Source organism: Amblyomma maculatum, chromosome 10, assembly GCF_055883805.1.
Source record: "Amblyomma maculatum isolate TAMU_Amacu chromosome 10, ASM5588380v1, whole genome shotgun sequence".
Classification (NCBI taxonomy): Eukaryota; Metazoa; Arthropoda; class Arachnida; order Ixodida; family Ixodidae; genus Amblyomma; species Amblyomma maculatum.
This window is the reverse complement of record NC_139353.1, coordinates 103,556,426-103,578,656: the sequence shown is the minus strand read 5'-3', so window position 1 is coordinate 103,578,656 and position 22,231 is coordinate 103,556,426. Positions and strand designations below refer to the sequence as shown.

General features: G+C 46.6%; 1 pseudogene; it reads right to left on the bottom strand.

Moving 5' to 3' along the window:
• Positions 1-22,231, bottom strand: part of LOC146177160 (endothelin-converting enzyme 1-like) — a 43,091-nt pseudogene that overhangs the window by 7,018 nt on the left and 13,842 nt on the right.

Sequence of the window (22,231 nt, the reverse complement as noted above, 5' to 3'; positions counted from 1 at the left end):
GCAGTGGTGTATACAGCAGTACTTCGTCACCGGGACGATAAGACACCACGCGATGCGTAGAATCGTAGCGACTCTTGCGGTCTTCCTGGCACGCTGCTGTGTTGAGGCGGGCAAGATGACGGCATCTGGCCACACGAGATAAGAACTGGGTAGGTACTGATGTGGAGTAGTCGGGCGTAGAGAAGAAGGAAGCGTCGAGAATTGTAGTGGGAGGGCGGCCATAAACGAGGAAAAATGGAGAATAACCGGTAGTCCGCTGTACTGCTGTGTTATAGGCGAAAGTGACGAATGGTAGAATAGTGTCCCGATTTCGATGATCCGGTGTGATGTGCATGGAGATAATGTCCGATAAGGTGCGGTGAAATCGCTCAGTCAGCCCGTTAGTCTGGCGATGGTAGCTTGAGGCTGTCTTATGAAGGGTGGATGACGCGTGAAGAACTTCGGCAACGACTGCCGATAAGAAGGCCGTCCCGCGGTCACTTAGGAACACCCGAGGAACGCCATGACGCAATACAATTGATCGCAAAAAGAAATTTGCTACTTCTTGAGCAGAACCGGTCGGTACAGGTGCTGTCTCAGCGTAGCGTGTAAGGTGGTCGACAGCTGTTATAATCCAATGGTTACCGCCATCGGAGAGAGGTAGGGGACCATATAAGTCAATGCCGACTACGTCGAATGGCGTGGCGGTACAGGGAACAGGTTGTAGAAGGCCAGCGGGCGAAGACGTCGGCCGTTTGCGACGTTGGCACAGAGGGCAAGATGCGACGTATTTGGCAACGCAGGAAGATAGGCCAGGCCAAAAGAATCGTTTTTTCACTCGGTCGTAGGTTTTGTCAACACCAAGGTGACCTGCAGTAGCGTCCTCGTGGAGAGCCGCCAGTATACGTGGACGAAGCACACGCGGCACGACTGGGATCCAGCGAGTTCCATCAGGGCAATACACGAAGCGGAGTAGGATGCTATCTTCGAGCTTAAAATTGCGAAGTTGTCGGCGAAGCCGAGCATTGGGTGGGTCCGAAGCGCCAATAAGGCGGTCGATGATGGGTCGGCAGTAGGCATCGGCTAATTGCTGTGAGCGGAGAGCGTGTTTGTTTTCAGAGTCATCAAATGAAACTGTTGTGATATACGTCGGAGAAAGAGGTGGTCGGCTGTGGTCATAGGTGAAAATGCATTGAGAAGAATAACAGCAAGCCGATTCCGAAAGTGGACAGCGCGAAAGAGCGTCGGCGTCTCGGTGTTGGCGACCCGATTTATAAGTGACGTCGAAATTGTATTCTTGCAGGCGTAGAATCCAACGGCCAAGTCGGCCTGTCAAATTTTTGAGCGAAGACCGCCAGCAAAGAGCATGGTGATCGGTCACAACTGTTAAATGCCGACCATATAGGTAAGGGTGAAATTTTTAGACAGCCCAGACGACGGCAAGGTACTCCTGCTCGGTAATGGTGTAGTTTTTCTCAGCTGGAGTCATAGTCCGACTGGCGAAGGCAATCACTTTCTCACGCGAAGTTGCATCGCGCTGCAGGAGTACAGCTCCAAGACCGAGACCACTAGCATCAGTGTGCAGGATGGTTGGAGCGCTGTCACTGAAGTGGCCAAGAACAGGGTCTGATGTGAGGGCGTGCTTCAGATTATTAAAAGCGGCTTCGCACTATTCAGTCCACACGAAAGTGTTGCGTGCTTTAAGTAGTTCATGAAGTGGAGCAGCAATACTTGCAAAATACCTTACAAAACGCCGGAAATAAGACGCCAGGCCGAGAAAACTGCGCAATTCTGTAATCCGTTGTGGACGAGCAAAGTTCAAGACCGCGATGATTTTTTCAGGGTCTGGACGAAAGCCGTCATGGCTGACTAGATGTCCCAATATTTTAATTTCCTTCTGTGCAAAGTGGCACTTCTTAGTGTTGAGCTGAAGGCCCGCTGAAGCGAGACACGTGAGGACCTCATTCAGGCGCGTGAGATGGTCGTTAAAAGTGGACGAAAAGATGACAATGTCATCCAAGTAACATAAACAGGTTCTCCATTTTAGGCCACGAAGCACAGTATCGATCATTCTTTCAAATGTCGCTGGTGCGTTACAAAGTCCGAAAGGCATAACATTAAATTCGTAAAGGCCATCGGGAGTTGAGAAAGCGATTTTTTCTTTATCGTCCTCGTGCATAGGTATTTGCCAATAACCTAAGCGGAGGTCCAAAGTCGAGAAATATTCGGCGCCTTGGAGAGAGTCAAGGGCGTCATCAATTCTTGGCATTGGGTATACATCTTTGCGGGTAATTTTGTTGAGTGCCCGGTAATCAACACAAAAGCGTACCGAGCCGTCCTTTTTTTTAACTAACACTACTGGGGAGGACCATGGGCTTGTCGAGGGACGAATAATATTGCGATGGAGCATGTCATTTACATTTTCTTCAATTACTTTTCGTTCAGAGAGCGAAACCCGATAAGGCCGTCGGCGAACGATAGAGTTACCTTCAGTAATGATGCGATGGTGCGCAACACTAGTCCGTCCGAGTGGTGGGGAAGTGGCATCAAAAATGGCTTGGTGGTGTCGAAGCAATGTCAGCAGTTCTTGGCGTTGGTTCGGCGTGAGGTTAGGATTAATAGTCTTTGTGAGAACAGAAAGAGAGACGTCTGGCGAAACACGGCGCTGAGGCAGAGGTGCGGTGAGCACCATCAAGGACAAAGGTTGAACATCCAGTATGCAGGGGAAAGAAGTTCCTTTTGGGAGCACAAGGGATTCACGTGAAGTGTTAGTGGCCTCTACTGTCGCTAAGCCGTTGCAGAACCTCACAAGACTTGACGGGAAGGCGATACCGCGTGCAAGATGACGATGAGATGGTGCGATGAGTACGTCCCCGTCAGTGATGTGGTCAGAAACAACGGTAAGCAGTTTTTCGCACTGAGGAGGCAAAACAGTATCAGCGGCGGCAACTAGGGGATGATGTCGTTCAGAAACTTCAGATGAAAAATCGCTGTCTGTCATATGGATAACACGGTCGCCACAAGAAATTAACGCCGAAGCGGTTGACAAAAAATCCGATCCTAAAATCATCAGATGCGCACATGGTGAGAGCACAGCAAACTGCACATGATGGCGGACGCCGTCAATAACAATTCGTACGGTGCACTTTGCTAAAGGGCGCAAAGGGACGTCATTGGCTCCACGGAGTTCAGGCCCATCATATGGTGTCGTCACTTTTCGTAAACGGTAGCACAAATCAGCGTGAATGACAGAAATTGCAGCTCCTGTATCAATCAATGCTTCGACCGGTATTCCTTCAGCGAAAGCAGAAATCACATTATACGGGCGATCTGGAGGACTTTTGGTAAGTTCGCAGAGTGCAGTTTGACCTCCGCAAACTGCAGCGCTCAGTTTTCCGGATGGCGGACAGGAATAGTTGTTGCGGGTCGAAGAGGGGAAACTGAGCGACGGTATGGGGATAGGGACCGACGTCGGGATGCATGGGTTCCGCGAGGCTGACGAGGATTCTGGAGGTGGGGATGACCTTCGAGGTGGGCTTGGAGTAAGCCGGCGTTGATAATATGACGTTGGAGGGATGTCACTTTCAAAGGTATCGTAACCACGGCGCTCGTTCTGGAGGCGGCGACGACAGACGCGAGATATATGTCCTCTGATGCCACAGTAATAGCAAATTGGTCGGGAGGGGCGCCAAGGTGCGTTAGGGTGGTGCAGGTTGAGCCGTCGTTATTGCATTGACGTGATTGTAGTTTGGTGCCGGTCGAGGCGGGGTAACTAAAGGAGGGGGGGATGCTGCGACGTGCGCGTAAGTCGGTACTGAGCGGGGTGCCGGAGGGCCAGATGTTATAGGTTCGGTGATTGTTGCCAGCTCTTCTTTGATGATGCTGCGAAGACCTGCATCATTAGATGTTGCGAAAGAGTGTTCGCACCCGTGTCGACAGACAGGCTTGAGCGCCTGGAGCTCCTCGCGGATGATTGCTCGAATAAGTGCCCGCAGGTCGAGATCAGCATATGTCGGGCCAGTAGCGTTGGCGGGCTGCAATCGGGAGGACTGCAGCTGGTCGATGCGTTGGCAGGTCGTAATAATGGAATCAATAGTTGAAGGATTCTGAGCAACTAGGATGTTATACGCCGTAGAATTGATTCCTTTCAAGACGTGGTGTACTCGTTCATGTTCCGCCATGGTGGGACTAATGCGCCGGCAGAGTGCAAGTATGGCATCTATGTAAGACGCATATGACTCATCAGGACCTTGACGGCGTGAAGCGAGCTCGGTCTTCGCGATCTCAGTCCGAACTGCCGGGTCGGCGAAGTACTGTCGGAACTGCTGTTTGAAGGTGGTGCAGTTAGTTGTGTGGGGCTCGCGGTTGATGAACCATGTCCAGGCGACCTCAATAAGGTAGAACGAGATGTTGAGAAATTTCAGAGCATCGTCCCAGCGGTTGTAGGCACTGCAGCGCTCGTAGGTGTCAAGCCAGTCATTGACGTCTTCATCGCGACGACCAGCGAACAGCTGCGGGTCGCGCTGTCGTGTGGGCACAGTCGGAGGGGGTGGTGCAGCCGAGGTAGAGGGTCCGGCTTGTTCGTGGGTACTGTCGGTAGACATAGCGATGGTGGTAGTTGCCAAACGGCGCCCGGAACGTAGCTCTAGCGAGAGGCAGGGCCCAAGGCAGCAAGGGGATCAAATTTCGCCTCCACCACTTGTAAAATAAGGCTAGGTCGAGACGGCGAGGTCGTGACGGCAAGGACAGCCAAGCCTTGCCTAGCGTTTTAATCCGATCACGAACCCAGGCGCGCGCCGGAGCCGGCGCCGCGGGACGATGATGATGGTATGTACAAATGAACGAAGAAGATCATGGCATGTACAAATGAAAGAAGGTCCACAGAAGGCTCACAATATAATAGATGTAGAGCTTGCTCTATTGTTTTCTTCCTTCCGTGTGGTTTTTTTCGCTTCTTTTTCCCCTCCAAAAATACGCGAATAGTGAATACGAAAACATATACCAGAAAGTGGCTCGTTGGTAGGAATAGCTAATTCACGTACCTTGCAAAAAGGCGCAAAATTATCGAGCGATAAAAGCTCAATTACAGACATTGTTATGATGAAAGCACAAGTAGCGACGCCTGGACTACTGAGGACGTTTTCGGGAAGGACTTTACACTAACGACTTACCATGGAGCATTTAACATGCGCGTGATATCGCACGATATACAGACAATTTGTAATTCATCACGACCAAAATAAGGCCGCCTAGTCAGAGATCCAGCCTGCTACGTTGGTATAAGCCGCCGAACTTCAAATAACCCTAGCAAACGTGGATAAGCTAACTCGTGCTATTATTCGTGGCGGCAGCCATTTTGCGGATGTTTATCGCTCTTGGAGCTATATGTAGATGTGTAATGACAAATAGTCTGATATTCTTATGCTGTGAGGTACTTAGGGTTTATTGGGCACCAAGCACTAAGCTTGGAATGGAAATATCAGCAAAATTTCCTTACACTCGTCCGAGAGGCATAACAACACATTCGACAGTGAGCGAGAGACAGAGAGACGAGACAATGCATGCGAAAAGAGTTCTTCTGGTGCCGTGCTTGCGCAGACGGTCCGAGAAATGCGCCTTCGTTGACAACGCTGTAGGTTTCGTGATTCGCCATCCCATGCATCTATCTTCAGCAGCCGGCTTGTTTGCATGAAACAGCCATCTTAGTTCTACTGTGCGTTAGTTTTCGTGCTGAAAATAACGAACTATGCCCACATCGACGGTTTTACTAAAGGTAGATTGGGTCACGCAAAACATTAAGTTGCTCTAAACTGCACCGAATTGTTACAGCACGCGCAAATGGAGCACGCGCACAATGGAGTACGCACAGTCCCATCATGGCGCGCAAATTTGTTCCGGGCCACTCGCGATTTGCGCAACGTTAACGGACTTAGCGGAACGTGTTATTTGGGTCAACGTCCCCAAGTGACTCAGACTATGAGGGACGCTGTAGTGTAGGGCTCATTATATTGCTACGAAGATGACGAAGCGGGCAGTGGCGCGGGGCGGAGCGCTCGCGCCAGGCTCGCTGGCCATTAAAGCATATTTCATCGTCATGTCATCACGTCCTTCTGTTTCTATTGTAGCGCCGTGTTCCATCGCTTCGTCATGCCACCACGTAACATTTGGTGGAGGTGTGGTTCGTCCCCATCCTCGCCTTGCCCCGTCGAAGCCAACCGTACGCCGGATCCATCGGCCGAGAGCCCGTGGAGATCGCCGCCCAGTTTCACCCCAGCCCTTGGTGCTCAGACCCAATCAGCCGCTCTCCCCAGCCCCGTCCCCAGCACTGACCACAACACATGACGACCAGGAAGAGCCCAAAGCAAACCCGACCGACCCTACGACGAAGCGACCTCACGACCACTCGAGCGAAGACAGCCCCCCCGCCCAAGCCGTTCGGCGTGTCCATAAGCCTTGGCCTTCGGCGAACGGTGAAGATTGGACCTGATGCTCCGGGGCAAGCATTCATCCCATCTTCGCATTCACTGTGATGTCCAGCGTTTCCTGTTCTAATCCCATTGTCTGTGTTCATCGTCACTTCATGCAATGAATTTCTAGCAATCGATCGGGACGATCGCTCGGTGGCCCCGGGTAGTGCTACGAAGATGACGAAGCGGGCAGTGGCGCGGGGCTGAGCGCTCGCGCCAGGCTCTCTGGCCATTAAAGCATATTTCATCATGTCATGTCATCACTTCTGTTTCTATTGTATCGCCGTCTTCCATCGCTTCGTCATGCCACCACGTAACAATATTTACGACCAGCGAGGGTGTTTAGCGCGCACTAATTCGCACAGCGCGCGGAGATCTGGCGTTTCGCCTGCATCAAAACGTGACAGCCGCGGCGGTGTTTTTTAAAGCCAAATTTTTATTATTTTTTCTGATTACCTGGCTGTTGTAAGTTCCACGTGTCACTTGGCTCTGGCAATAATGACGTGATGAGCTACCCAAGAAGGAGGAGGACGATAAACATTTTATTATTTGAGGAAGTCAGGCAGGCAGGAGCTTTCGCGCTAGATGGCCAGGAGCCCTTAAGGTCTGGCGACCAGGGTTAGACGCTCAATGGCCCGAAGTTGGATTACCGGGTCCGAGCTGAGCATGGCGGCCTCCCACGAGCTACCCGAAGCTTTTATATGTCACCGTACAAATGTGTCAATACTGTATAACACACTTGAAAAGATGGCGATGCATAGCAAATTCAGCGATGATGATTACCTGCGGCATGTTTACTGCTTCGAGGTTGAATGTAACAATGATACTTTCCGAACCTATATGCCATCCTACCCATCTAAAACATCTCTGTGGCAATCTGTGCTGATGTCAGGCCCAGGCGTTTACAGCCAGCGAGCTTAGACGAAAGGTCTCGAAATATAATACACCTTTGCGTTTGCGTTTTATACAGTATATAAAGCGTTTTAGGGATGGCTGCCACTAATTTGTAAACATAGGTCTTCTGATGTTCTCAACAAGGGTTCAGCCGCATCTCCCCTTTAAGCACGACGCTCTTCTCTGCTTGCTGCTCCAGACCATGCTGACAGAGAAGGTAACGTAGCAATGGAACAAAATGTTGGCTGCTCGGGGTTGCTGCTTTGAGCAGTGGGTGTTCAAAAGCGCTTTGTTCTATAATTGGTTCCTCCACAACGCCGAGGGAGATCACATTTTCATAATACTGCTAACTGCAAATGTATATATAACATGATGGATATTCGATAAGAACCCCACAGCTCGAGAGGGCTCCTAGTAATAAGGCGCAATGTTGTTTGTAGAAAAGATAATGTTTTAATGAACCGTTACACTCTTAATATTTATTGATTATTTCCATGCCTTACGGTATAGTATTATAATATAAAACTACAGTATATGCAAAGGAGAATGCAAAATAATTACTACTAACATGTTGCCGTAACGTAGCTGCAGATGAACGCGTAGTCTGGGTAGTGTTATATTATTTAATTGCCACTGACGGACAACTGATGATAATTTTCAGCATTTTAAACATTAAGCAGGTAGTACGAGGACCTGTGCTGTGCTCAATGGTTAGAATGCTCAGTAGTGGACATGTCAAGTGAAGGGGTTGGCGTTTATTGAAAAATAATATACTATGCAGTGCAGTGTTCTGCGCAATGTTTAATGGATAACATAGTTCAATATGTTAAACGGTAAGCAGCACATGCATAAACGATATTTTAATGAAAAAAAGAAAGTGTAAAGTTTCAATGATGTTTTGAGAAAAACAATATGGGGCCACAACCTGTACAGTATTGGTAAATTTTAATACATTCCTGCACATGTGGGGACTAGTTTAACAGGTTGTCAATGGGAACTCGAAGAAAATTTGCATCAACAACATTTTCCAGAGAGGCGGCATGTTGTTTGCAAAAAGGATTATGTAATCGCTTTTAATGTGTTCTGTGTTATCTTATTAGCATGTAATCATGAAGAATGTTTCGCCAAAGCTTCTTGAACACTTATGCCTAGCACTGTTTATTTTCCAAGCTTATAATGTAGAATCCTGCGAAGGGCATGATGAAAAGGTCAATAATATATGTCAGGAGTAGATACGGGCCTATTAGTGTTTTTTGCGGGACTCCAATATTAGTGTTCATTACTTCAGACACTTAGTTTACAATTAAAGACCACATTCTGCTGACAGGTAGTCAAGAAACGCTTACTAGGTTACGCGGGACACGTGGGGCACTATATCGTTTTAATGTATCAAGCAGTAACATGTGATCTACTGAATCAAAATCACAGAACCACAAATCAATGAATACGCTAATATGTGGAAAGAATCGTTTCTATATATTGAATCATTTTTTGTTTGCAGTTTACCAAGTTATTTTAGTCGGTCTTTCCCGTGTATACTCGTGCTGGAAGTCATTCAATAATTTATTTTTCAAGAATAAATATTTACACTTTTCTAAAGAAGGTTTTATATAACGTTAGATATAGTTAATACAATTAATATTGGACGGTAATTTTCTACATTTAGTTTATCACCTTTTTTAAATGACGGTACTAGTTTGAATATCTTTAGTGCTGAATAGAAGTCACCTGTCCAGAAACACACAATATTTCATTTTTTTTTAAATTTCAAAACATTCCTGCAGGCCCTCGCCGTGAGGGTATTACATAGGCGTTGGCAAAATATCAAACATGAAGATACAGGGAGGAATGTCATATATGAGGAACTGAACAAAGAACAAAACGAGAAATATGCAACAACTTAATAATCAACAAGTATGAAAATATGGCGGAACAACATAACGAAAGATGAATATAATGAAAAAAGACAACAACAACGTAGTAAAGAGAACGAAAATAGAAAACTGAAACCCATAGCGGGTAACAGAACAGACCATGAAGAAAACTATACATCGCTTTCATTTTTATAATGTTCATGAAATGATGTCGCATTCTTTCAGTTGGAGTTGTGGTAGGCAGCCGGTTCTAATAAATAATGGATTTGGATATGAACGATATTGCAAACATTGTAGTGTGTCGTGCGAGGCGTTAGATCTTGAATGTATGGTCTCGACGCTGTATGGTGTGAAATACATCGTCGTGAAGGAACTGATGACGGTTTCTTTTGTGTACAGAGCTAGTTTGAAACAATGGGCAAGTGTTTTTAAGTCCAGCACGAACTCATAGCTAGGTGAGACTATTTAAACGTAAGTAGTTTGAAAGAACGACATGAGCAGCACGGTTTTGCGGGGATTCGATGATAACTTTGATGTATGATCTGAGTCTCATATGAAAGAAGCGTACTAATTTTAGGTCAAATTAAGGTAATATAAGCATGTTTACGCACAAACACCGGTGCATGTCGATGATTTCAATGCAACAGCAAGTGAACGGTTAGCTAGCAGCTGCTAGGGCCAGGTTAATGTGATAGTTCCAGGTCAAGCCTGACTGAAGGTAAACTTCTAAATACTTGTAAGGGGAAGGTCGCTCGACTGTTAAATCATTAATATAATACGTGGTTGGGTATATGATTCCGAGAGTATGTGACTGGTATTTATATTGTCACGTGCTTCGGGGCGCCAGAAAGGAAGAAGAAGCTGGGGAGAAGAAGAAACAGAAGCCACAGTGGTGTGTGCTGGTGTTCCTTGGGGGAACTCGCAGCGCTTTAGACGACAAATAAACACCCCCGTTAGGCACGGAGTACGTAACAGTTGTGGTGGAGTTTGCGATGTAGATCAACGAGGATCCCCGTTGTCTTCAACGAAGTCGCCGACTCGCTGGTTTGCCACCGCTACCATCTAACATGGCTCAAGACGGCGATGCTGATCGAACACCTGCGGTGAGCGACTGGCAGTACAACCGCGAGCCGCGCACATTTGGCGGAAAATCTGACGAGGACGTCGACGAGTGGCTAACCAACTACGAACGGGGAGCCGGTACAATCATTGGGATGCGACCGTGAAGCTAGTGAACGTAGTGTTCTTGGAAGGCACTGCTCTAGTTGGTTTGACGATCATGAAGACTCACCAGCTGGGATTGTTTCACAGAAGAGATAAAGGAGTGCTTTCGCGACGGATCCGCGAAAAGAAACGCGCAGAGCAAACGTTGATGCAGCGGGCCCAGGTACCTGGCTAGACTTGCACCTCATATGTCGAGGATATTATGAAACTGTGCAAGATTGTAAACCTTCGAATGTCCGAGGAAGATAAAGTGGGGCACTTGCTCAAAGGTATCGCTGTAGATGCCTATAATTTTCTTATCAGTAAAGATAATTTGAACTCTACAGCTGACTTCATCAGGCACTGCCGCACTTTCCAAACCTTGAAGTTGCGTGTCATCACTCCTAAATTTGGGCGACTGGCCAACGTCACATCTGTTGCGAGCGTTGATGTCAGTGCTCCGGAGCCCATGGCTGATCTGATACGCCGGATGGTGCGGGTAGAATTACTGCGTGACAAGGATTCTGCGTGCCGGGACGAACACCAGTATGACGGTTGCGCGCTGCAAGCAGAACCCGCGACCCCATCAACTTTTTAGACTCCGGCTATAAATGCGTCACGCTTTGGCGAGAGCAAACAGCATAATGATTTAAGCATTTCTCAGCCACGGATGGGCCGAAGGACCACCTACACATGCCAGGTGGTTCGTCAGCAACGACGTCCCGATTACTACCGCCAACCAGAACGAGTTTTCATCCGCATTTACTCCTACCGCTAGCGCCAGCAACCTTTGTGTTATAGCTGTGGTATGACCGGAGACATCTCCCGGTATTGCCGTCGGCGGGGCCTGCAACTACAAGATCACCGCCCGCTGCCCAACGTTCCTGATCATTTCGACACTGAACTTCATCGACACCGGCTCTGGATACATACCGCCCGGCAAAAATGCGAAGCAGATCGCCTGAGCTTGACGCCGCCAACCTAAAGACAGCGACAATCACCGTCTCCTCTGCGCCGTTCTTCCCCTTCGGGAAACTAGAAGACGCGGCCGATGGGGGGAGGTCGCCGGAAAACTAACGTTCCCAATACCTCTGCCTGTGTTTATGTTAAAGAAATAACTCGAAGTATCGATTGACGGCATCCACACTGTGGCACTAACTGACACTGGAGCAACAGTCTCTGTTATGCGTTTAGCATTCAAGAATCGATTAGGACATAAAATGATGTTTAGCGTGAATCAAGCTGTGGTATTCCGTGGTGTTGGTGGTGAATCATTGGTGCCTTTGGGTGTGTGCAATGCGAAAGTTGTGATTGGTGGCCAAGCGTTTCGAATCGAATTCACAGTGTTGCCGCGTTCTACGCATGACCTAATTTTAGGTATAGACGTTTTGCAACAGTGTGGTGCAACGTTAGACTGGCGTAGCGGACAGATCTCGCTTAATGCTGCGTTGATGTCGGCCCTTGTAGAAACCTCGCCGCTCAATGTAAGAGCATTTTTTGTCTGAAGATACAGTGGTATCTGCGAGGTCCAGAGAATTTATTCGTTATTTCATCTATGAATTTATGCGAGGATTTCGACGCCATAGTGGAACCTACAACACTGGCCTGTGCAAAGAAGATTGTCTTGGTGCCTCGTTGCATAGTTTTACTCACCAGAGGCCACACTTTGCTATGGGCTATAAACTATTCAGACGAGCCAGCCATGTTGCCCCGTGGCATGAGGCTCGCTCATTTCGAGGAAGGTGTGTCGATTTACGTGGTGGCACTAAATAACCATGCTCCTGAAGAGAAAACATCCCATTTTGCACAGTCTCGAATCCAGGAAATGATAAACACATCTTTGGGAGCACAGGAGCGCCGAATTTTGACTGACCTGCTTTCCAAGCATGTTTCGGTTTTCAACTTCGCCAGAGATCATGAACCACCGATTCCAAATTCTCGCATCCATCATTCGATTGATACTGGAATCTCTCGACCGATCAGACAGAAGCACTATCATGTGTCTCCGACCGAACGTCAGCTTATTGACGAACAAGTTCATGACATGCTCCAACGTGGCGTTATCCAGGAATCTTCAAGTACTTGAGCGGCTCCAGTTATTCTCGTTAAAAAAAAAGACAACACATGGCGTTAAGGCGACTATCGTCGCCTTAACGCCGTCACCAAAAAAAATGTATATCCGCTTCCACGTATTGACGATGCAATCGACTGTCTTCATTCGGCGTCATACTTCTGTTCGGTATACTTGAGATCGGGGTACTGGCAGATACCAATGAACCCAAGCGACAAAGAAAAGACGGCATTTCTGACATCCGATGGCCTCTATGAGTTCAACGTAATGCCCTTTGGATCGTGCAATGCGCTGGCCACGTTCGAATGATTCATGGATACCATTCTGCGCGGACTCAAGTGGAAAATTTGTTTGTGCTATTTGGACGACGCTGTGATCTTCGGCAAGACCTTTCCGGAACACAATAGCCGCCTCGCCACCATTCTTGATTGCAGTGAGAGAGCATGCCTCGTCCTCAACTCTAAGTGCCACTTTGGCGAACGCCAAACAATTGTTCTTGGTCACTTGGTCGATAAGGATGGTGTTCGGCCGGATCCTCAGAAGATTGCGGCTGTAACCAGCTTTACAGCCCCGAAATCAGTGAAGCAGCTTCGGAGCTTTTTAGGACTGTGTTCCTATTTTCGTTGTTTTGTGCCCAGATTCGCTGACATCGCATACCCGCTCACGTGCCTTTTGCACAAAGATGCACCGTTCAATTGGACTACTGACTGCGACTCTGCCTTCCGTCACCTCAAATTCCTTCTGACATCAGGACCTATCGTACGTCCCTTCTGTCCTTCTGTCCCCCATCGAAGTTCACACCGATGCTAGTAGCGTTGGCGTTGGCGCAGTGCTCATCCAGCGTCATGGCACCGATCAGCACTTCATAGCTTATGCTAGTCGTTCGTTCAGCAAGGCGGAGCGTAACTACACCGTTACTGAACACGAGTGCCTCGCAGTGGTTTTTGCGGTGAAACGATTTCCTTCCTACCTATATGGCAATGTTTTTACCATCGTCACTGACCACTATTCGCTTTGCTGGCTCGTAAATCTTCGTGACCCTTGCGGCCGGCTCGCTCGATGGGCATTGCGGTTGCAAGAGATTAACTTCACTGTGGCATACAAAAGCGGCCGTCAACGAGCTGACGCTGACTGTCTGTCACGCTTGCCGCTTTCATCAACTGGTAGTGATGATGGCAACTTTGATTACTACCTGGCGCCTATCTCGGCAACGTTTCCTGACCCTCAACTGTTCCAGGCAGAACAACGCAACGATCAGACTTTAGCACCAATCTTCTCTGCCGCTCAAGGATCAACAGATGCGCGTTTCTGCGTTCGTGCCGGCCTGCTTTACAAGAATGTCCACCCTGGAGGTGCACGCTTTCTTCTCGTCGTGCCGGAAAACCTCCCTATTCCCGTTCTTGAATGCACGACGATACCACGTCGGGCCACTTGGGTGTCGCCCGGACCCTTCATCGCACACAGGAGCGCTTTTACTGGCCGAAAATGCGTCAAGCCATTCAGCGCTATGTAGCTAGTTGTGTCAAGTGCAAGCAGTACAAAGTCCCTACTTTCCGTCCACCGGGACCGCTGCACCCTATTGCGCCTCCGACCGCACCCTTTGAGCAGGTGGGCATCGACCTCTTGGCTCCTTTTCCGCGATCTTCGAACGGCAACCGGTGGATAGTGTTATGTGTTTACCATCTCACTAGATATTGAGAAACAGCCACAATACCCTCAGGCACTGCTTACGAAGTATCCCTATTTCTTCTGCGATTTCTCGTCTTGCGCCATGACCTTCCTCGAGTTCTGATCAGTGACCGTGGGCGTCAATTTACAACTGAAGTTATCGACGAATTCCTTCGTCTGTGCACCTGCGATTACCGTCATACAACGCCGTATCGCCCGCAATCGAATGGACTTGTTGAAGGGACCAACCGCACTCTGACCACTATGTTGGCTATGTACGTGGACTCTGATCACAAGAACTGGGATGACATCCTCCCTTTCATTACATACGCGTATAATACAGCACAGCATGAGACGACTGGTTACAGTCCGTTTTACCTCCTGCATGCTCGAGTTCCCCGCAGCTGTCTTGATACCATCCGTCCTTTAGCCCTCCACAACGAGCCTTTTATCGCCACCACTTTATGTCGAGCTGAAGAAGCTCGCCGCTTTGCCCGCCTCCGCATCCTGGACTCACAGGAACGTTTGAAGGAGCGTTGTGACAACCGGCGCCCACATTTCTCTTATGTGCCCGGTGATTTAGTGTTGCTGTGTACGCCGCTGCGCAAGTGTGGTTTAGCTCAGAAGCTGCTATTTCGCTATAGCGGCCCTTTTGTCGTTTCGGAGAGCCTGAGTGACGTGAACTATGTAATTTCACGCCGCACCGAAAGTGGCCGATGCTCACGCCTGACTCGAGTGGTGCATGTCGCTCGGCTAAAATGGTTCCATCCCCGGCACCTTCCTTAAACTGCTTGCCCTGGAGCTTTGTCTGCGAGGGGGGAAGTGTCACGTGCTTCGGTGTGCCAGAAAGCAAGAAGAAGCTGGGGAGAAGAAGAAGAAACAGAAGCCACAGTGGTGTGTGCTGGTGTTCCTTGGGAAATTCCAGCGCTCTAGACGACAAATAAACACCCCCGTCACGTACTGAGTACGTAACGATATGAATCAATGGAGGTGCTATGTGACTTACAATTGTCTTCATACTTTTAGCTCAAATATCATCCTGACTGACTGGTGAGGTCCTTTAGTGCTAATATAGACGCTTAAACTTCTTAATTGGCGGAGCTGAAAACAATAAAGATACATTGCGCTCAATTTCTGGTAAATGCATCTGATTGTTGCCATGGTTTGGAATGATCTTCGAAGAAGGGAGGTTGGAGAAGTATCAGCTAAATTCGATTGGTTCATTGCTTATAATAACTTCGTCAGTAGCTACTGGAAGTATCTTTACTGCGGGTATTTATGGTTTAGAGCCTGCATGATAACTTTTCACGCCGCAGATCTCTTATCCGAGGCGTGTGTTAACTTAGCTTGAAAATAAATGTTCTTATCGTGAGTTAAAAGATTCGAAATATGTTTTTGTACGTTTTGTAACACTTCGTCAAAGGAGTGTTACGACGCTGTACTTTTAGTTTCTTAAACATTGTTCTTTTCACGACTGCTTTAAAGAAAACGTTCGTTATAAATGTCTTCTTTTTTAGTCCTTTTGTAGATAATCTTACTTGAGCTGTTCAGGCTTTAGAATGCTCTTCCAAGGTACCTGCGAATGATATGTTTTTATATACAGAATTAAGATAATAAACATCTTCCCAGAAATCCTGTGCCAAATTCTGCAATATGAGATTAGTGTCTTGTACAGAGATGGTCATCTGCTCCATGACTTGTGCAGCTGACCTTGTTGCAAGGACAAAAAGATTCACATAATCTGCGCTGTCGAATGCTATGCTCCGATTGTGAGTTCAAAGCTTGAGTGATCAGTCATGAGATTATGTAATGTGGTGCTGCTCGTCGCTCAACACGCGTAGGAACATTTTCCAACTGCTGAAGGCCATGTTTTGCCAGTACGTGAATGCATGCATAGCTGGTCGGGCGACGGTGTAGTGTATCGATGGTAAATGAATTGTAGTTGAATATCACTGTTATGATTGTTGCCGGCGGAGCTACAAATGTTGACTTAAACCTGCGGTGAATTAATAAATATCTTATTTGTGTTATCAGCCCACCAGCTGTCTATTTATTATCATTTGCTTTTTTTTGATATCCGCAAATAGTGAAAATATAGGGTAGAATTAGTCTACACACCTGAAAAATGTTTTCTTAAAATAAGTAGTCAGCTACACCGACATACCTGATATTATCAAAAGGTACAGCCTCAGAAACGACACAGATAAAAGTTTCGGCTTCACTTCGGCTTCGGAAAGGTAAAAATACCAGGAAAAAGAATGGATATTGCATCCCTGGCAAAGAATTTGCACAAGGAAGAGTAATGCGTGTTGTGATAGACTAAGGTAGGTTATATGTGATTTTATGGGCGGCCAATAGTATGCCATGCACTCCACATTCTACTTGTGGAGGTATGGCCTGTGTCGACTGAAAAAAAATTAGCTTCTTCAGTATACAGCTTCTCGCCAGTCTTAGAAGTAATGGTTATCTTTTTAGATGGTAAATATTACAAGCTTGTCTGTATTTTGTAAAAAAAATTCAAATACTACTCAGAGAGCAGGTGGGCCCAAAATTTTAACAAAGGTATGAGTGGGCATACTGACTCCTAAATTTCTCGCTCCACAAGGATACTCAAAAGAAGGAACCGGTAGATCATCTATAGCCCGTTCCAATGTTTTCTTAGGCCCTTGTGAACCAAATATTGGAAGCTACATACTTCGGAAAGCCGGACATCATCATGTTTGAGGTTCCGCTTCAAGGCGGCGAAGGCCACCTCCATCGCGGGAACTTCTGGAAACAGGTCGGGATTGCCACCGGGGAGGCAGCCCAGCACGCGATCTTCAAATACTGGCTTCACGGGTTCACTTAGCCATGACGACACAATGTTGCCCTTATGGTCCACCTGCATGAGAATGTTTGGTTTGATTTTATCCCTACTGATTGACACGGCGGCTCAAGAAATGATCCCGTAAAACCCTCAGTGTATGGGAAAATTATCGAATGATTGGTGGTGATGCAGAGGCAGTTTGCGCGTTGAAAAGTAAAGTTGCTCAGAATCTCTCATAGCGTATTTTGTACGCATTACATTTTCTGCAGTTAGAACGAAAGCGAACAATGGCTTCTGGATTTTCATAAGATAGCTTCACGTATTTGGCAGTGTGTGAAATAATGGTATTGATAGTAAGATGAGTAGCGTCGTCGAAGAATTCATTATTCCGGACGGAGAGAAACAGGCTATAGTGAAATATTTGCAAGAAATGCCAAATAAAATGGGAAAGTGACTGTGTGAAACTACAGGCCTGCTGTATGAGGTGGAAACAGGAGTTGATAATATAGTATAGCCGTATAAAACGTATTCATTGTTGCCATGTAATGTACCCATTTAGCGGCTGCGTAGTTATCGTATCGTAGTACCATTTAGAGTTGCTTACTACTATCGTTAAGTAGAGTTCCTATTTGGTAATCTTAGCTTTACTAAAGGTGTATGTATTGTCATATGCATTCTCCGTCCTCACTAAGGTATAAGATGGTCGTATAAGTCCCCTAAACGATTGGACAGAAGACACGTCTCAGGGTTGTAGAGTTAGCGTGTTATTATCGAGATCCAATAAATAGTGGCCCAATTCCACTTGACCGAGTCTTTTCATTTTAACAAAAGGAATTTCCTTTCTTACAACGACTTCGCGGTGTTTAGCTGAGGCTGCGATTCCGTTGATGGCATGACAACCATACAAACTCGTTCAGGAGCAGACTCTGCCATACCCGGAAGTCTTGTAAAGATCAGCCAGCGATCAACCATTACACCTGCCGTACACCATAGCAGGGGGTGGCAACTTGAGAGCTGCGCGTTCGCGTTGCCTTCAGAACGATGGCAAGCGCATCGGTGGCAGAGGAAGAACGAAGGTTTCACGCTGCCTAACACAAATATAGTGTCATAAAAAATCAAAGTAGAGAACATATCTGGATACGTGACATACAACCCCCTCCCCGTCCTTTTGGATCTGCGGTGGAGAGAGCGGTGGCAGGTGTGGTCGGCCACCGCAGACTTCAGCGTACCGTTGAGAAGTTTTTTGAAAGTGATAAGAAAAAAGAAGCAACCTGATCCGCTAGTAATGTGTAAGGAAGCTGTGCGAAAGCACTGGCTACTAAGTACTGTGCAAGTTCTACAGTTCTGCTTCGCATTTCATCTAAACGTTAGCCAATCCGTTGCAAGCGATAACGAAACCATTAGCTATCTCAGGCCGGTGAGAGTTGCTACTTATAACCGCTAGGGTGGAGCATTCAGTAAGGTTTTGTTGAGCTTTCGTTAGGTGAGCTTTTGTAGGCATTTTTTTTATTAACACGATTACAGTGAAAATACGGTAGTGCCGCAGTTTAACGAGGTCAGGTTTCTTCATTGTGAATGACCGTAAGTTGTGAATGGACTCATGGGCAAACGCGTCGTTTTTGTACGTGCACTGTAGAGAATGATGCTTTGTTTGAATAAAGTATGAAATTCATGCCGAATATATTGTGCTGTGGCCGGACTAAAGCGCGATCGCTTTCGTGGGCGCCCGGCGCGCCAAGGCATATCCTACTACAGTTTTATACCACGCCTCAAATGCTAGAAGAGAACCTATACGCACGAGCTGTGGGTGCTCAACAAAATATGCGGAAACGCTGGGTGAGTGCAGCACGCGACGAAACGCGTAAACAAAATAAGCAGCATCGGCAAAAAATACGGTATGCACTCCAAATGCGCTCGTTACAATTATGGATTGGGTTGCCTTGTGGCGGCGATAGTAGCTTGCAAAATTTTAAAACGAAATCAACCCGTCTCAAAAACCTGTAAAATGTGAGGTTTTTACCGGTCGTACATATTGCTAATAATTTTCAAAGTGCTAATAATTGCAAAATAAAAGTTTAATCAATGAAATCCTGTTCTAGTCACTGGGGGGGGGGGGGGGGGTCGAATGCATTTTAACATTCAAAGTGTTTACCGTCCAAAAATAGGAGCCTCTAGTGTCGCCCGCGATTTTTTTGTCCCACTGATTCTACCGGAGTGTAATCCCACTGGCCATAATAGACATACTTGCTCCAAAATTACCTTACTGATAGAGGCAGAGAACACTCTAGGCCAGGCCATTTTTCAGACAAACGCAAGTTATTCTCTGAACCAGTGGGCAATATTCATGACGCACGGAGGACTCTGCGGCCTTTTCCTTCGAATGCGGAATCGAATGCTTTCGCAATAATGATCTATTCAGCAACGAAGCGTCGATTATACTTACATGAATATTTGTGTGCGGTCGCCAGCCCGTCCATGTATACGCTTTGTAACTGAGCACGGGCACTAGGAATGCATGTCAGAAGAGCAAACGGGGCAGATAGATCCAACCGCAACATTGAATTATAAACCATACGCCAGTCCAAATTTTCAACGAGCACTGCTGCAAATTTCGCAGCGATTATACGTTAAGTCGGTAGCCTTTAATGGCTCATGCTCGCGAATCGTGTCCATCCGTCCGTAACGCTTTCGTTACGTGAGAGGTGGTAGCTGGCAGCTGGGATGGCCGGGAACTAACTGGACGTAGGGCTTACATATATTACTTTGGACAGGAGATGCCAACTCCTGCCTCTTCTTTCATATGGGAAGGTGACATGACAATCAGCCTGTCTTCCTAGGCGACGCTGGTACGTTCATACGGCTGGGTTAAAACGGGGCTTTATGTGTTGCTTACGCTTTCGCGTCATCGCGAAGGTGGGAGTGAAAACAGAAAGAGGTGCCGTAGAGGAGGGCTTCGGCCCACCGCCCGATAGAGGCTTTCGCCTCATTGCAGTTAGGTGATCCCAATTGCCTACCAGAATTTTTAAACAAAGACCATGGGTAATCTTTAAACAAAGACCATGGAGGGAGATCGATAACACGTAGGCAATTATCAGCCGGTATCTTTAACTTCTATTTGGTGTAAGATGCTTGAGCATGTCCTCTACTCCAACCTGATGAAACATTTCCAAGAAACGTACACAGCTAACACAGCTAACGGAATTCACGCATGACATTGCAGTTGGTTTGGACAAAGGTGAACAAATGGATGCGCTCTTTCTTTAGTTACGAAAAGCATGTGATGTCGTCCCAGACAATCTGTTTTACATGAAATTATCAATCCCGGGCATCCCTGAAAATATTCCTGGCTGGATAAAAGATTATCTCCACATGCGAAAACAACAGGTTATTCTAAACGTGGTGACGTCGGCTCCAATGCATGTTTTATCGGGAGTGCCTCAAGGATCTGTACTTGGTCCATTATTATTTCTGGTTTATACAAATGATTTAGTCGTAGGCCTCCAATCGACCATTAGACTGTATGCCGATGATTGCGTCCTGTATCGTCCGGCATATGTTGTGCTGATATTTCTGTTCTGCAGGGCGACATAGAAAAAGTGTCTATCTGGTGCAACCGGTGACAGATGACTCTGAATACCGAAAAATGTTACCATGTGAAATTCACAAAGAAGATGGAAAGGTTCCCCAGTTCATTTAGCATAAATAATAGTGCACTCAATACCACCGAACATGTCAGATACCTCGGAGTAACGTTTTCTCAAAAGCTTGACTGGTTCAATCATGTTAACCAAATTACCACGAAAGCTTGCCGTCTTCATTTTTTCCGACGAAATTTTAAGCATTCACCTCCTTCATTGAAAGTTAACCTGTATCTGACTAGTATTAGACATATTTTAGAATATGCATGCGTAACATGGGATCTATACACAAAAACCTAATAGATAAAATGGAATGGGAGCAGAAACAGGCAGCGCGCGCTTCGTAACCGGAAATTATCGTTACACTGTTAGAGGGTCTGATATACGGAAAGGCTTGGGCTGGAAAACCCTCACTTCACGCAGAAAAATTCTAAGGCTAAAGTTTCTGCACAATATACATCAAAATAAAACTGGTATTAATAAGACAATGTTTATTAAGCAGCCACATTACTTGTCATCTAGAAGAGACCACAATAATAAAATCAGTCCAAACCAGTGTTGTACTAATGTGTTTAAGTATTCATTTTTCCCTTGCACGACTAACGATTGGAACCAGCTCCCTAGTGATGTAATGGCTGCGACTAATATTGAGAATTTTACGCAGAATTTTATTCATTGTATGTTTCTTTATTCATTTCTGAATTTAGGCTATTTTGTGCCCTTTAATTCTGTTATATTGGAAAGTTAGTTTTTGTTAATTTTAAAAAAAAATTGTATGCTGTGTCAGTTTGTTTTTGCTTTATTGCTTTTGGTGTTGTTGCTTGCATGTTGTTGGATTTACTGATGTATTTCCTCACGCCACCCCATGTATCTATACCCCCCTACAATAATGCCTCCCAGGCGATGTAGGTATACTGAATAAATAAATAAATATTGGATAGCGTTTTGCGCGCAAGAATGACGATATACAACGATTGTCACAAGCTGCATCACATATAGAGCGGAAGTTACGTGATCTCCTCGCTCCTATGAGCATGCTTCGACATTAACCTCCGAGGCAGCGACCGGCCAGCGCGCGTCCTTGACGATGCGCTGCAGCGCAAACAGCCCAGAGTATAAAAAGGCAGACCGCTGCACGTCCGCGGCAGAGTGCTGTGGGAAGATGCAGTATTCCGGGCCACTCTCACGGCCGCTCGCTCTGGAAATGTCTTGTTTTTCACCGAGCCCGCTATCAACTTATGATTCTTCTCTTGTACGGCCGCCGCTACCGATAAACTCTGCGATCAACTATCGATTACGCCTTATCTAATAAGGAAGCCGTGAGAATTCCTTTTCGCCACAAACTGTCGGTTAATATAGTATTGCTCTCGCCTTTATTTAACCTTGATTTGACTTGGTATTTTTACGCAGTGTTTTCTGCGTAACTCTTGCCCCTACTTATTATATCTGGAATATTTGCTGTGTTATTTTTATAGTCTCCTTTTATCGCACTGCTTTTCCATTGTCGTTTTTTTCTTTTGTCATTTACCGAGTCGTCTTTTACGACTATCGTGTCTTGGTGTTTCCTTCATTTTTCCAGCACTACTAGATATAAATATCGAATTGTTGTAAAAAATGTCTGTCTTGGAATT